The 6,366-nt window shown below is 39.4% G+C and overlaps 1 pseudogene; it reads left to right on the top strand.

Annotated features, from left to right (window-relative positions):
- The first annotated feature begins 576 nt into the window (after positions 1 to 576).
- Positions 577 to 6,366, top strand: part of LOC121317867 — a 6,199-nt pseudogene continuing 409 nt past the window's right edge.

Raw genomic sequence — 6,366 nt, forward strand, 5'->3', positions numbered from 1 at the left:
TTGTAGGCAGAGCCAAATTAAACAAAACACAATAAGAAGTACCCCATTCCCCTCCCCCAGCCATTCCTAACCCCACATTCTAAATGGGTCTTGTTTACTTGGTCATTGCATCCAGGCTATTTTGCATGTTCTATCTAATAATATTTTGCATGATGAATGGAGGAGCTATTGTGCTGTTACTGGATCACTGAATGTTACATTCAGGTCAGGGATTAGAGATTCTATGACATTTGTCAGTTACATTCTTGTGGAAGGGATAAGGACCACAATACTGTCCCCTCCCTCTTCAATAAAACTCCCCTCTTCTGACTTCAGCATGGGGTAGAAATGGTGCTTTTTTATTCTTACAATGGCACCACAGAGCTACATCCCTGAAACCATTGCTCAAACAAAAATGCCTGGTTGGTTTGATGGCTGGATTAGCCTTTATGTAGATCTCCCTCTAGCTAGACAGCAACTCTATTAAAGCAGAATGACCTGCCCTTTAATATAAACTGGGATTCTAGCTAGTCTCCACCTATCAACGAGTAAAAACATTAACCAAACACATTCCTGAGTGCATAGGAAGGAGGGACCGGGACAATGGGTGATATGCTAGACACTGAAAGTAGTCCAGACCCTAGAACTACTGTATACTGGTGCAGGGCCAGGTTACACAAACTCACTTACTGTTATAAAACAGACGGCTTGAAGAAGATGAAGAGGTTTCCATGATGTCATGAGTGTGAATGGCAGTGCTTAAAATGTAAGTGTAATGAAAACGCGTGTGTGTGTGCGTGCGTGCGTGCGTGTATCTTAAACCAAGTGCAATTTGTTGAGAAAAAGATGACGGGTTTCGTTATGGGTTTATTTTATATCGGAAGGGACCCCTTTAAAAAATAAGTTCTGTACTGGCTTTTAGAAAACACAAAGGAAGCAAATGTTTTAAATCGCGTCCCTCACTATGAATTATAATCCTTATAAAATGTTAAGTACAGTGTGTTGAAATCAATAACCATTAGCACCCTCTGGCGATAAATTAAATGTATTAAAAATTGAGAGAAACTGCAAAATGATTATTTTCAATACGAGATAAAAATATGTTAATTGGTAAAGAATACTTGCAAAATGCAAGAACAGTTACAAAACAAACAGTACAGTACCCCATTGCACTACCTTGGTCGTACCGACCACTTTTCCCTTGATCCAACTTATTTAATATTAGCATCATATCAGCGTTAAATACGGTATGTATCTATTGATTGTGACATTCGTGATACGTTGTGATATACTTTAATGTGTATTGATTACATGCAGTAGATGAACTCAAAATATATTGTTATTAGATTGTATATTGAAAAGCAATAAAATATTAATTATAAAGGCAAAAACAAACAATTTCCACCCAAATTGCATTTTGGGTGGAAAACTACAGTACCCAGAAACCCCGTTAGAGGCAGTTCTTTCCCAGAACACTTTATGACTGAGTAGGGAGTGGTGTGTTTTTAAAGGGACCGTTCTATATCATGCGCAGGTAAGTTCAGTTACTTGTTTACATTAGTAAACGGGGGATAGGGGAGGAAGATTCACGTTGGTCGTTAAGTTGTTTTAAAAAGTAAACTGATACATTAACAGCGTTTTAACCTGTAAGATAATGTGTGGGTCAATGTAGCGCAGTTTATAGTGTTCGGTTGCAATGTGCTGCACATTCTGCCTGTGCATATTGTTTTATTTCCCCTATACTGATGAATGCACCAAAATATAAGTTCTGTGGTTATTTATATTTCGCGTGCCCAATATGTTGGAGGAGATCAGCATCTTATATTTTTACGTAGCCAATTATTTGTATGTTTTAGAAAATGAAACACAATCATAGGGTTGGAATAATTGATTAACAGAAACTTCTATTATAAATGATCTGCAGACTTGTGTGATGATCAACTGATAGTCCAAATGCCATCGCGGCTGTTACTGCCTGTCTCTCACCTCGCAGAGTAAGCAGCCGGTCGTGCCAGGATGAGCCGCTGCCTGAGGCGCAAGAGACTGAAGGAGAAAGGCAGCTTCACAACCTGCTGCGGCAACAGCTGGACGCTGCCGTCAACACTGACCAGTGAGTACCGACAGAGACATAGCGAGCCAGCGAGCAGGCTTGGGGAGGCCGGGTGTGCTGGATTGTTATGTGTGTTAAAATATTTAACTGCAACACAGGAAATTCTATTATTTACGACTCATTAAAAAAAAAAAAAAGTGGTCAGAAAATATAGTTTGGCCATGGTCCTAATTGCATAATCCTGTTTTAACCATCTGACTTCAAAAGGACACCTTGCCTGAATCATTCATTCCCTCTAGGTGTGTAGCCAAGAAGAAGTGTTTTGCCTCAGCAGCACTGTACAAGGCCTTTGGAGAGCAGGCTTCCAGAGTGTGGAGTCTGACCCAGTTTCGGTCTCTGCAGGATGGGGAGAAAGAGCGGGCCAGCCTCCGGGAGCTGGGCCTCGGTGAAGTTGAGATTTAATTGAGCAGAGACTCCCAGGTAAAGACAGAAAAGGTACAGAGGAACACAAAACGTAACCAAGTGGTTTGGCACAGTAGCACAGCATATAGGCTATGACTCCAAACTACAGCATTGTAACAAGGGAAAAAAAATAAATTCCTAATTAATGTCATAGCCCCCCACCCCTGTTTTGACCACAGTTCAGTCTATTACCAAGGAGGGGGTGTTAACAAGGTACTATAGTTATTACTTTGTGCGTATGGTCAGGCTTTTCATAATCCATCTTCAGTACCCAGCAGTGTTTCAGCAAAGGGGTTAACATCAGTAATTACATGAATAAAAACAAAGTCCTCCGATGAAAAGCAGATGATGGGTCATTCCGTATTTGATTTAAAACATTGCTGATGTGATGTGTTTGTCTGTTGACAGGATTGTATTATTAACACTTCAGAAATGTAGCGTTTGAAAAGACATGTACAACGTGTAGTGTATAGGAAAAATCAACTAGTGATATGTTGTTTCAAAAACACACACACACAATAAATGTATGCTGTTCGCACTACATGGTCATTTTATTATTTAATTAAGAAATGTGGTTATTTGCAAACGAAAAAAATCAAGGCTGCACAAGACCAAAAACTAGACACCATTTACAAAGATCTACTCAGTGGGGCAGAAAATAAATCCTCTTCAGGTGTTGAGAAAGAAGGGGAACACCCTACCAGTGACAACAGCCAACACCCCTGGAAGTCCTGCCTTTGAATGTTCTCTCAGAGAGTGACCCAAGCAACCCCAGCCAATCGGAGACTCGGGGCAAAGGACTGGATAGTTCCAGTAGCCTCAGTATAAGCCAGGCAATCGGCAAACTCTCATGCAGCACGACAGAATCCCCGGTAAAGGTGACGGGGACAATGGAGTTAATCTCAGATGGAGCGATCAGAGGAGATGAAACAGATCCCCAGGTTTCAGAACTACCAGCAAGGGGAGCCCTCAGAGGTGAGTATGAAGATTTAAGCTACAGTGCCCCACAACAGCATTCAGTTTTACAATAAAAAATATGTTTCTTTGAAAAAAAATGTTAACACTGTTGCAGAGAGCAGTACTAAAACATAATGCACATAATACTGGTGTTCATGCACTGACAATCAGGGCTGTGGACAATGAATTGGAATTGGAACTGGAATAGGGCATTTCCCTTTGCGGTATTTCTGTATTCATTGTGTGTGTCCTGTGCAGTTGCTGTGTGTGAAGAACCAGAGTCTGTGTGCCAAGCTTGCCCACTTCGTCTCGCTCTTCTCTCGATTCCAGACCCCGGGTGATTCTCTGTTCCTCTACCACCTACTGACACAGGGCGCCTCAAGGGCCAGGCCTTCATCACCTTCCCCGGTAACTACAGCTCACTCCAAATTATTCATGGTTTCCTTTTACAAGAGTACAGATGTTTAACTCTGTCCCACAGGATCCGATAAGGAGGATGGCAAGTATAAAGTGAGGTTCTGTAGTACTGTACTGTATGACTTTTCATACTTAAGTAAGTAGCTTTAAATGACATTTTCTTAGTTTTTATTGAACTGTTCTGTTTCTGATGTTTGCAGTTATTCTTAATATTTTAATACATGTTAAGTTGCTTTGACGATGAGTTCATTAATTGCTGTTCAGCTCTAGTCATCTGCCATTGATATATGCAATTTTGGCTACATTAGGCTTTTTATATTAGTAATCACCAGCATAATCTAATTGCAATTATAACCCCTCGAAATGATTACAAGCATCCTAAAAAGGTAAGAGGTCAGTAAAAAAAAAAAAAAAAAAAAACTAACTAAAAATGTATCGCATTTAGAAGGTGGGTAGTAAAAATGAAATAAAAAATAACTATTCATGGTCTCAATAACTTCAGTTCGTTGAGCAAACTTTACAAAATCTTTCCTTCCTCCTAACAAGTTGAATTGCATTTTCTCCGCAGACTGCGAGACGGTCACTAGAGCTCTGGACCTGGTGAATGGGTACTGCCTGATGGGGAAGCCGATCGTCGTCGAGTTTGGAAGAGAACAGAACAGCAGTGATGTTCCTCCCTCTTTCTGAGACACGCTCTGTCCCTACGTACTGGCTCACAGTCCACTGAGAAAAGAGACATAGATCCCTGTCTCTTTGTGAATAGAAGTTGTCCCTCTCTTGGTCAGAAAGAATCCTAGTTTCTCATGCAGTGTTTCTGTGCTTTTGTGGGTTAGGTTAACAAAGAAGCCTCACCTGCATTCTCCATGGGCAAAACCTCTTTCATATTTGTAGCTGCCCTCAACCTGGCCAGACAGCTTAGTTAAAAACTGAATTTTGCCCTGGAACTTTCTGCATGAGCTAGACTGACTGCAAACAACATATATTGTCTGTTGTTCTCTTTGACTCCTGTATGAAATCACTTCCTGAGTTGCCAGTTAGACCCATTTGATAGAATCTCCTGCCTGATCCAGCTTGAAATGGTGCATTTAAGACTGCAAGTAAACTGCATAGGAAGTAATACTTCTGAATCTTCCCTCCAAGACATGGCATCTGCTGCGATTAGATTTTGCAGTTAGATTAACAGCTCAGCCATCAGGACAAGGGGGGCCTCTTTAGACTTGCGCTCCATGCTCAGGACTGTAACGATCTTAAAAAAGCAGCTTGGTACAGGCATTGAAATGATCTAAACTTTGCAATTTTGGAAAGTCAGTAGGATGTGATGATTGAAACAGAAAATAATGTACAAAGTGAATCTAAACAAAAACACAGTAGTAACTGTTACCAAAGTTCCTCTTTAATCCATTCTGGATGTATTTTTTTATTTACTGTGTATTTATAATTGTGAAGTTTTTGTCAAGTTATTAATAACCAGTTAAACCTAAATGAGTTATTTCTCTGAAGATCGCCTTCAATTAATGCCAATCGATTTTAGTCAGTTTGGTGGTTGTAATGGCATGCAAAATATAAAAGGTATATATTGGGTGTCAGGAACATGTGTCTATTAAAAAGCAGGTCACCACATCCAATGCTTGTTTTAGTCTGTCCAACGAAAAATCTGATTTTACATCTATAACACACAATGATGTCACTGCATTGCAATGTCATTTTATGCCATAGAGGTTCTTAAATTCAGAGCTGGATGTCTGACTCTCTATTAACACCGCTGAGTTGTATGATCCGCTGTTTCTTTACTACATGTGGAAGTTGAAGTCACAATACCACATGATTTCTGAAGAACCAAGCAGCAAAACATTTTTTAAAAAGCAACAGAAATGATAAAACAATTGCAGTATTAGAATAACAATGAAAAGAATTCAAAATCATTGCAAACATCATTCAAAGATAAGGGAGTAAAATGTTATTCTCTCTTTTTCAGTTGTACAGTTGTGGCAGACTAAAGCTTTAGAGCCTAATCAATGTGATGCAACTTTTTTAATGTTTTTGTTTAAAGTGCTCTATACCAGTGAGTTCATGACCAGTATTACTGTAGTCTGGTTGACTAATGTAGTATTCAGCATTCCATTAGGTTTATAATGCCCATTATGACAATGGAATGGTAGTGTGGTTGCACTGGAGACCAGTATGCATCAGGTTTTGAATATAAACAAAAGTGCTTCAAAGGTGTGCTTCAAGGAGTAACATGTTTCAGGTGAGCTAAAATTCCTTCAGTGTCAACTATATTGTACAGGTAGACACCATGTGACCATCTGAGGAATTTACTAAGCATTTATATGCAGCGTTATTTAAAAAAAAAAAAAAAGAATAGAAATTGGTATTGTAACAACATTCAAAGAAAAATCGGGATCTTGAAGAAGTGTATATTAATAATATTAGCAGTACTCTAACGGCTCCCTTATCTTATATCACCTTATCTTTATAATAAAGATTGTTGTGTTCTTTGC

This window comes from Polyodon spathula, chromosome 7 (assembly GCF_017654505.1).
Source record: "Polyodon spathula isolate WHYD16114869_AA chromosome 7, ASM1765450v1, whole genome shotgun sequence".
NCBI lineage: Eukaryota > Metazoa > Chordata > Actinopteri > Acipenseriformes > Polyodontidae > Polyodon > Polyodon spathula.